The following is a 10,935-nucleotide window of genomic DNA, read 5'->3' as shown; positions in this document are numbered from 1 at the left end:
GAACTGTTAAGGTGGAAACAACATTTGTTTGTCGTCCAAGATGTAGAGTTTTAAAAAGACACTAGGCAAAGAGCGATTGAAGATTTTAATTTTGAAAAAACTAGTACAATTGGGAGTAATACATGCGGGGCCTTGGATCACTCATTTTAATGGTGCATATTTTCAACAATAAATATCGTTCAGGGAGAAGGGGTTGCTCAACCCACCCTGCAGATGTTTTAAATCTTACTTACAGCTTCAGAGGGAGCGCACGGCACCAGAGTATGAGTTTTAAAAGACAAGTGCCACCACCTCCTAATGCTCCTCCATTTAATCAGTGATGACCTGACATTTAGAGATGTTATTTAAAAGGAGAAAACATATCTGCCATGAGTGAACATTCCTGAATTGAACTACAACCATTAATGAAATGACTTCTGTTTTTAAAGTCCTTGTTAGAGCACCCAAGGTTCCACACACTGTTAAAGGGGTTAGCATAGTTATTTAAGTAGACCAGAAATGAAAATAAATTAGTATAATGAGTTATTGATATTCCACTGGTTTTCACACCATTTCAGGGACTTTATCACTGCATTAGAACAGACCACCCCAAAGCCAGTAGGGCTAAGAGACCAGTCCCAGGGGGAGTTTAGGCTCCAGGGTACAAGGATAGCATAGGGGCGACCAGGGGAGGCCTAAATGTAGCACTCATTCCATGTCCTAAAATACCGATTGATCACGACGGCCTCTTCTAGAGAACATATTACTTTCATACCTTAAATGGTATGAAAGGAGGGAGGGTACATTTCTCATGAGGAGACAGTTACAAATGCTAGCAGAACAGGACGATCCACCCCCGTATACAGATGTAGATGAAAATGACGAGTTAGTTTGAATGATGTTAAATGATGTGGATGTTCAGAGATGAGATTGTTCAATGAATGTCCAGCCGATGTGACTCTTTAAATGATGAAATCATCTGAAGAAGTGAGCAAAATAAAATGCTAAAATGGAGTGAATCCATTTCACTGAACTCTATACTATTCCAAGATAGTGTATTTTTATTTTTAATTACTCTATACTATTCCAAGATAGTGTATTTTTTGTTTTATTATTACATTACACTGGTACAAGATAGTTTATTTCATTTTTATTATTTTTCACTGTTCTATATGGTAGATTTCATGTATTTTCGAATCATTACAATTCTAAAATGAATAGTTTATTTTCACTTTGTAAAAACAAGTGCCTTAACACTGAGCGTGGTATAAGAACGGTTTCTGTGAAAGGAGGGAGGAAGAAATGTTCTGATACCAAGCCATTGCTGCTATTTTGAAGAGCCATATTGAATGTTAACACTAGAAGTTATGCACAAGGGAAAACTTTTATGTTTGAACACAGTCAAAGTATTTTTGTATTTTTGTAAAGTTGAGGATATTCGCACTATTCCATTTTGATTGTATGTTTTTGATATGAATTATGTACTATGCAGAGTTCAGATGAAGAACTCATTGATTTCAGTATTATACACACCTTTTAGGTGTGTAAGGAGGGACTGTTAGAAATTAAAATCAATGTTTTGATGGCATAAAGTACCTTAAATGTACCTTCAGTTTAAATGCTGTTTTATACTGAAAAACCAGAAAATTATTGTGCACAACCAGTTAAGCTTTTATTCTGAAAATCCGTCATCTCCGGTTAGCATGTGGCTAGTTTACCATTTCTTATAGAGGTTAATTTAGTAGCGAAATGACATGGAGTGATGCACACCGAAACCTACTGATTTTAACACTGCAACTATAGAAGTATTATTATTGCTGAATATTAAATGAAGGTATAGTTTCTTTGAATAAAGTTATTGTTTACAGACGTGGGTAAGATGTGACAACATCCGGAATGACCAGAAACCAAACCAGCCGTGAAGTATTTTCTAGAATATTAACTACAACGTTTAGAATGTGTTAAAGGAAAAGTGATGAAAGACAATATGAGGAGAAGAGTCGTGTTTAAGTATATATTGAATGTACAAAGCCTGAATCCTCTGTTTAACGTAACAACGGACATTAAGATGTGGAGGGCCGACCCGCAGGGAGGAGCCTACAGAAGCTATATAAGAGCAGCACCTGAGCGGTTCGGCCTCTTTTCTCTGCTAGCGAGGGCCAGAGACAGCTGCTTTTCTGTCGGACAATATCCTGTTTGTGACTGTACCACGCTTTTTATTAATTAAAGTACCAATTTGAAAACATCTCAGAGACTCCATTTAGTCTCCTTTTTAAGCTTCTCTTTCCTGGACGCGAGAATAACCATCACAGTTAACACTTCTTAAAACATTACAATGTGATTTTAGTATATTGTATTATATGGTATTGTAATGTATTATAGTGCATTGCATTATTACCTTTGATAATTAAAACAGATTGTTTAAACTGGTATCTGGGTGTTCTCTGTCTGATTTCCTTCCTGTTATGATTTTAAGCAGGACTCGTCAAAACGACACGCGGAGCCGAGTGGGGTTGTAAAAACCTCAAAACTCCAACAGCTTCTTCCCAACAGCTGCAAAGACAATAAATAAAACTGACATCATAAAGAGATCTATCTATTTGAGTGAGGTGTGCAAATAAGATTTGTGACACCTATGCTGCAATGTCTGTCTGGTGTTAATCTGTGTTCTTATTCTCGCGTCCAGGAAAGAGAAGCTTAAAAGGAGACTAAATGGAGTCTCTGAGATTGTTTCAAAATTGGTACTTTAATTAATAAAAAGCGTGGTAAAGTCACAAACAGGATATTGTTCGACAGAAAAGCAGCTGTCTCTGGCTCTCGCTAGCAGAGAAAAAGAGGCCGACCCCTCAGGTCTCGTTGTTTATATATCCTCTACTGGCTCCTCCCTGCGGGCCGGCTCTCCACGTATTTAATGTTCGTTGTTACGCATATCAGAGGATACAGACATTGTACATTCAATATATATCTAAACACGCCCTTTCTCCTCCTTAACTCTTTCATGACTTTTTAACACATTCCAAACGCTGTAATCAACACTCCAAAAAATACAGGAAATACTTCACAGCAATTTGGTTTCCGGTCGTTCCGAATGTTGTGACATGCTACCCACATCTGTAAACAATAACGTACTCAAATAAACTGTACCTTCATTTAATATCCAACAATAATAATATCTCGACGTCTATAGTTGTTGTGTTGAAATCAGTAGGTTTCGGTGTGCAACATCATATCATATCGCTGCTAAATTCACCTCTATAGGAAATGGTATATTAGCCTCATGCTAAATGCTAACCAGAGATGAAGGATTTTCAGAATAAAAGCTTAACAACTGGTTGTGCACAAGAACTTCTGGTTTTTCAGTATAAAACAGCATTTAAACTGAAGGTACATTTAAGGTACATTATGCCATCAAAACATTGATTTGAATTTCTAACACTGGTGATAACAACTTTACGATAACTCAATAGAAGACTCTACTCCTTGAACTTCAAAAGAAACAACATTGACACATACACTTGGCTACATGCCAGATGTCATACAGATGTTTTGTGTACGGCATATTCTCTCTAATCCATTTGGCAATCTGGCGATGTCGGTCTGTGACGAGAGTGCCAATCTCCAGGATGTCCTCAAAGAAGGCCACCGTCCTCAAAGAAGGCCACCATCCTCTTCAGGCCTTCCAGTTCCATATGGTAGCTCCCACCACACTCGTTGCTCTGAAAATACAGCAGGGAACATTCCAGTTAGGCATATAACTAGACAGGAGCTCTGCAATGAGCTGAATATGATTTGAAACACTGTTACTATTACAATATCTACAGAAGAAGTTTTAAATTTCTCACACAAAACCCTGAACTTGAACAATATAAACTGTACCTGCACCAGCTGTAGGTCTAGCACCACATTTGATTCCAGCTCCATTGTAGTGTATGTTCCAAATTGTGCGCAGTGTCCAGGGCTGTCGGCCCTGCCGTCACCACCCAGAACCAGAGGTCGCCCTTCAGTCTGCAGCATCGCAATGTGGGCTGCCTGTTGTTGCGTCCATACACCCTGTATTGCAGGCTGCAGGATGTCTCGCTGGTGTGAGAAGAATGTTCGTTTCACGTAGGTCATCACACCCATGTGGTTTAGGACTCGCAGCACCTTTGTTGGCGACGCACCGGCAAACAGTATGCCTGCAGACAACAGCATGTTGCCTGTAGGGAAGTTTCCAATGCTCGGTTGACTCTGCCACTTAGTTGCCTGCAGATAGGAGTCACATGTTTGGTGGATCGTAAGTAGTGTTCCAGTGGTTGTCCACACTTGACGGATGTCGACGCTGCCGCAAGATGGACAGTGGCACCACTGTAGCAGTTTCCCGAGGCTGGAGCCAAAGACGATGTATTTGGGTTCCTTGTGGCAGATCTCATCCCCAAATGCTTCCCGATTTTCTGACAGATCTGACTTGTCAGAAGAATCAGCCGCTGAGATGGGGCTACTGGGTTCCCAGTCTGAGGAGCCTGATACTGATGGTGGTGCAGCTGGACTGCTGGACGGCGCGTCTTCCAGTTGGTGTTGCTCCAGCTTTGACGCCAGGCTGCTGCTGCTGCTAGAGGCAGCCTGTGGTGACTGGTCAGGTGTAGCTGGGTCTCTGGTGCCATGGACTTTCAGCTTTCTCTGCCTCTCTGGTACTGGTAGACTTGCAGTCAGCATCTCGGGCGTCACCTGGCATGCTGGAAATGAAATGATCAATGGAATACTATATTGTGTTTATATAAAACCACAAATCTATGTTGATCTGTTGCTTACTATTTAGAGTTAACAAACTCAACATTAGAAGGAATATCCCGTACTGTAATACAGTATTATATGACACACTCGCTCATCCTGTCAAACTGTTGTAGTTTATTTTTTTTAGGAACTGATTAAACTTCGATTTAATAGTGCAGTACTATTAACCAATCAATAATGGCATTTCCCTTTGACTGTGTCTTTGTTTTTGTGAGTTGTTTCCCAGTCTGTGTCTTGATGCTGACAGTAGCTGTTGAAATCCAGTCTGTCTGGCAGGCCTGATCTTGACTCTGTCGTTCCTGCCAGGTGAAAACATAAATTTAATAGTGTGATGTTGTAAAATATTTTCGAGGGGTTAGAAGTTCTAGACAATATTATCATGATAAACATGTACCCTACAGTAATGCTTAGCTAGAGCCAATGCATATGTAAGTCAATATCATGCCTGACTAGCAACTTTCTACAATAATTATATTTAGCAGACTGGTTTGACGGTTGCATGTTTGTAACAAGACTAATGCTAAGCTTTTTGTTCTACATAACAAGTGTAAGATCTAAGGTGTGCATATTACAAATACGTTTTTTTTTCATGTGTCCACTGTGTGTGCCAGTCATGATAACGTGCAAGGCAAAACCAGCCAATGTGCTCATCTAAAACAAAACCTGGGGCAATCACAAACCTGTTCCGGTGCCATGTCTGTGTCAGTGGCCATCTCCATTGATTCCTCTGTGGAAGCAAAACTGCTACTCTCCACTTCTGATTCTGCCAGGAGTTCTTCTACTTTCTGCAAATGTACACAATATGAAATGGATTACAAAATTATTCAAAACAGTATAGGCCTACACCTTGCTCATACCATTTCAACAATAATAATTCAGGAGACTACTAGCCACCGGAATTAAATCCTGATTTAACATCAACAAGAGGCAGTCGCAATTTCTACAGGCTCGCACTACCTGTTAGCATCTGTTAGCATCTAGCTCTCCTGCTTACAAAGTTTTAGCCATCCCTGCTTATACAAGTAGTAGTTTTAGTTATCTGCGATCTGCGATCTGCGGAGGCCTACCTGTGAGTACGGCTGTACTGAGGTGTTTTTCCTCCGGAGACGTCGCGAAGAGACGGAGCGGCTCCACCTGTTGCTGCATGCGATCTGCGATTTACGGAGGCCTGCTCGTCGCGAAGAGACGGAGCGGCTCCACCTGTTGCTGCCTGCGATCTGGGATCTGCGATCTACGGAGGCCTGCTCCCACCTGTTAAGTTCGGCTGTACTGGAGAGGTTTTTACCCCGGAGACGTCGCGGAGAGACGGAGCAGCTCTACCTGTTGCTGCCTGCGATCTGCGATCTACGGAGGCCTGCTCGTCGCGAAGAGACGGAGCGGCTCCACCTGTTTGCTGCCTGCGATCTGCGATCTACGGAGGCCTGCTCCCACCTGCACGGCTGCACTGGAGAGGTTTTTACCCCGGAGTCGTCGCGGAGAGACGGAGTGGATCCACGCTTCGGGCTTGGCCTGCTTCCACCGCGCGTGTGCTGCTGTACGGAGGAGGTTTTTACCACGGCTGGGGCCTGCTTCCCACCTGTCCTGGTTCTGCTGTAGCAGAGGCCTGCTTTCACCCCGGGGATACCACGCTGCTGCTTTCGCCTGTCCTTTGCTGCTGTGCTGATTTTGCTCCAGGAACATCGCGGTTCCCTGGTCTGGGAAAATGGCCCATATCGGGATTCTGCTGTGCCTGTTAACTATTTTGGACTATGAGAAGATCTCTAATCATTCTGAGGAGTCTACTGGATTCAGGTCTGTTCTGCCACCCGCAGTGAGCATCCCCTGCAAAGGTTCGGATGTGTTACACAAACAATTACCGGTTGCCTTGTCACAGTCAATCTGCTCAACAAAATATGTTTGTCTTTTTTGTTTTCCTGCGATGATGGTTCTTCAGGACTGCTTCTTAAGCTCTAATCACACTCTCGCAGACTTTTCCGGTGATTCTAAAGTAGATGACAATGTATGTGTGTCGCTTAAGAGGAAAAGATGCCTGGTTTTTTTGTTGTTATTACTGTCAGGAAATGTACAACCTAACCCTGGTCCGCCCAGTAGTAGTAGTCAGATCGCTACTCCTGCTGATTTTAAAGCTAGGTCTGGGTTGGGTTTCATCCACTTGAATGTGCGCAGTCTGTTAGGTAAACTAGATTTTGTCCGTATCTGGGCGAGCTCGACTGACGCAGACGTCATTGTCTTATCAGAGACGTGGCTAAATAAATCTATTTTGGCCTCTGACATTGCCTTAAATGGTTTTAATGTGTATCGTACCGACCGGCCTAATAAAGGTGGCGGCGTTGCCATTTATGTTAAGAATAAGTTCAGTGTAACCGCTGTAGTTTCCAAATCTATCAGTAAGCAATTTGAATTTTTAGCCTTAAATATAGAAGTGGCAAAGGGTCAACAGGTCATGGTCGTGGGCTGTTACAGACCCCCCCTCAGCTGTCAAAGACTCCTTGTCTTCACTAGCAAATATTTTATCGCAACTAGACTACAAGGAAATAGTGCTACTTGGAGATTTTAACTGGGACTGGTTAACTGCAGTGTCAGAGGATTTTAAAAACCTTTGTATCTCTTTAAATGTTACTCAGATTGTTGACAGTCCTACTCACCCTAATATTAAGTCCCCAAATAAATCCTCCCTAATTGATCTCATTTTAACTAATGTTCCCTATAAATACTCAGCTGTGGGAGTATTTGCGAATGATCTGAGTGACCACTGTGTTGTAGCCACAATTAGGGACACTAAGGTCCAGAAGGTTAAACCTCGTATTATTATTAAGAGAGACATAAAACATTTTGTGGAGCAGGGTTTTGTTCATGATCTGTTTGGGTTTGATTGGGGAAAAATCGATCTGTGTGCTGATGTAGAAACCGCATGGTCTTATTTTTATCTTGGTTTTATGGAAATTATAGATAGACATGCACCCCTGCGTAAATTTAGAGTGAAGGGACGAGACAATCCTTGGTTTTCTGCTGTATTATCTATTCTCCTACATGAGAGAAACAAGGCCTGGGCAAAGGCTAGGAATTCAGGCTCAGAGGTAGAATGGCTACGTTTTAGGCAGCTAAGAAATAGCTTCACTTCACATGTCAAAAGTGCTAAATCTAAGTATTATCTGTAAGTTACCACAAATAACCTGAACAACCCTAGAAAATTCTGGAAAGCCATAAAATCGATATCCACCTATGATATCCGTAATGAGCTACCTCCGTGCCTTATGTTAGAAATTAAAATCAATGTTTTGATGGCATAATGTACCTTAAATGTACCTTCAGTTTAAATGCTGTTTTATACTGAAAAACCAGAAAATTATTGTGCACAACCAGATAAGCTTTTATTCTGAAAATCCTTCATCTCCGGTTAGCATGTGGCTAGTTTACCATTTCTTATAAAGGTTAATTTAGTAGCGAAATGACATGGAGTGATGCACACCGAAACCTACTGATTTTAACACTGCAACTATAGAAGTATTATTATTGCTGAATATTGAATAAAGTTATTGTTTACAGACGTGGGTAAGATGTGACAACTTCCGGAATGACCAGAAACCAAACCAGCCGTGAAGTATTTTCTGTATTTTTTAGAATATTAACTACAACGTTTAGAATGTGTTAAAGGAAAAGTGATGAAAGACAATATGAGGAGAAGAGTCGTGTTTAAGTATGTATTGAATGTACAATGCCTGAATCCTCTGTTTAAACGTAACAACGGACATTAAGATGTGGAGGGCCGGCCCGCAGGGAGGAGCCTACAGAAGCTATATAAGAGCAGCACCTGAGCGGTTCGGCCTCTTTTCTCTGCTAGCGAGGGCCAGAGACAGCTGCTTTTCTGTCGGACAATATCCTGTTTGTGACTGTACCGCGCCTTTTTATTAATTAAAGTACCAATTTGAAAACATCTCAGAGACTCCATTTAGTCTCCTTTTTAAGCTTCTCTTTCCTGGACGCGAGAATAACCATCACAGTTAACAATTGGTGTCTCCGCGACGTGATTCTCGTTGGACAGAAGAGACTACACAACCAGCTGTTTTCCGGAGACGCGGCTTCCGTTCGACACAACGAGCTCGAATACTTGGTAAGAGGAAACCTGTTAAATCAAATTCTTCATAGTTTATGCAGTACAAAATAGGTTTGTGTTGGACGGAGGCCAGCGGATCCTGAAAATAGCTGTGTATTTAATGTTAAAACAACCAAATTTATAACAATAAGAATTCCATAACACATGGCGTTGCATTTTCACAATCAGGGTGAGTTCCAATTTCTTTTTTTCTTATATCTAACCCTGCATGCTATTAATTTGTGTGTGTGTAGTATTTTAAAATATAAATGTGTGAGGCCATTGTACTTTGGGTAGGTGTCTTGTTGTGTTTTCATGTAGGTGTCTCTGGTTACGTCAGTAGTTAAATTAGCCTATGACGTAAGGATATATAAGTCCATTTAACGATTATTGTTAAGATCTGTGGGACATAGCGAATTGATTAGGGATCAAGTAATTGAAAACAAACAAGGCATAGCGAATCAACTTAGGGTTGAGTAACTGAAGACAGTGCTAGTCGAAAACAGTTGAGAACTGTTTTAAAAAAGTCCTTTTGAGGAAAGGCTTGATTAAGGTGTAAGCTTTATCAGTGGTCATAACTGTTCTAGTTTCAACCAAGATATTGCGGGTGGAATACGAGATGTGGAGTTACAACAGCATTACGTTAAATTGACGACGGTCATTTAATAGTCGCTGATAAGTTACCATAATACTCCCACCTAGCGTGTCGAAATGGCAGCAGTTGACCAATAGTGGACTATAAAGTCAAATAATACGTAGATAGGTTTATAGCTTATGCGTAAGGGTTCCTAACTTTAAGTGATGATATCAATAAGATAAAGCCCATTTTTTTCATAGTAAACTAGATAGAAATGTTATTTTAAACTGCAGTGTTGTTTTGTGTTCAATTTTCTTGACAAGATTACACCCCGCCATTATTTAAACTCCCCTCTGAGAGCCACGAGGTGTTTTCAAATCCCTTTGTTCTTCAGGTCAAAGGTTGGAAAATCAGTTGCCATCTTGTCTTGTCCTCATGCTGAAAATAAGCCACACGGCAGTCGCCATTTCGTGAAATGCTAATTGAAAGTACTCTGTTTGTTTTGACACACAGTCCCACTCACATGAGGCTAGGCACTCCATATTGAGAAGGACAAATCATATTTATTGGCAGAAGTTGGAACTATAAAATAGACAGGTTATCTTACCGTGGGAAGTTTGGTATTTGTAGGAGTCTGGTTTTGAAAATATTGTTGTTTGCAAGTGCGTATTGGCGGTTTATTTGAGATATTCTTGTTTGCAAGTGTGTATTGGCGGTTTATTTGAGATATTCTTGTTTGCAAGTGTGTATTGGCGGTTTATTTGAGATATTCTTGTTTGCAAGTGTGTTTTGGCGGTTATGTGCTGTGTTGTTTAACCATATTCACATTTTCTTCCCATTTTTAAGGAAATAAGCTTCTTCTTGTTAAAAAGAGGTCAGTTTTGCAACAGCTATCCCTAGTGGATTAAGCTGGAAATTACAACAGCGCACTCTGCTGGTAATACAGAATTATTACAAAGATATTATAACATTTTGAAGCTTAATTTTGAGTGTTATTGATGAACACATTCGCCGGGACAGAATTACAAAGTGGTTTCTAATTAACATATGAGAAACTTTACATCATAGACTTTCAAACTAGACTGTAGAATATTCAAACACCAATTGATTAAATCTAACACAAATTATGACATTTACATAGTTCCATACATTTCAGTATGCACTGTACACAGTAGATTTAGATTTTCACAAGACTTCGATTTTCTTATCTCAAAGTCAAAAACGATACACTGTACAATTTTTATTTTAAAATTTCTAAAAAATGTTATCTTTTAATTTATTAATATTTTACAAAAAAAAAAAAAAAAAAAAACTTAAATCATAAAAAAAAAAAAAAAAACCTACCCAGATTTAAAGTTAAGTTCGGATGACATAGGATATTATTTATCAGGAACGAAGGTGCTAGTCGGAGGATTAGTGTTTCAATCTTTGATAACTTAATAATATTCATTCGAATAGTTAGTGAACATGTCACCAAAAGAAACTAAATTGAGACTAGACGCAGAGCCAGGCTCAA

This window comes from Gymnodraco acuticeps, unplaced genomic scaffold, assembly GCF_902827175.1.
Source record: "Gymnodraco acuticeps unplaced genomic scaffold, fGymAcu1.1, whole genome shotgun sequence".
Lineage (NCBI taxonomy): Eukaryota > Metazoa > Chordata > Actinopteri > Perciformes > Bathydraconidae > Gymnodraco > Gymnodraco acuticeps.
The sequence above is the reverse complement of the archived record's forward strand: the minus strand, read 5'-3'. Positions refer to the sequence as shown.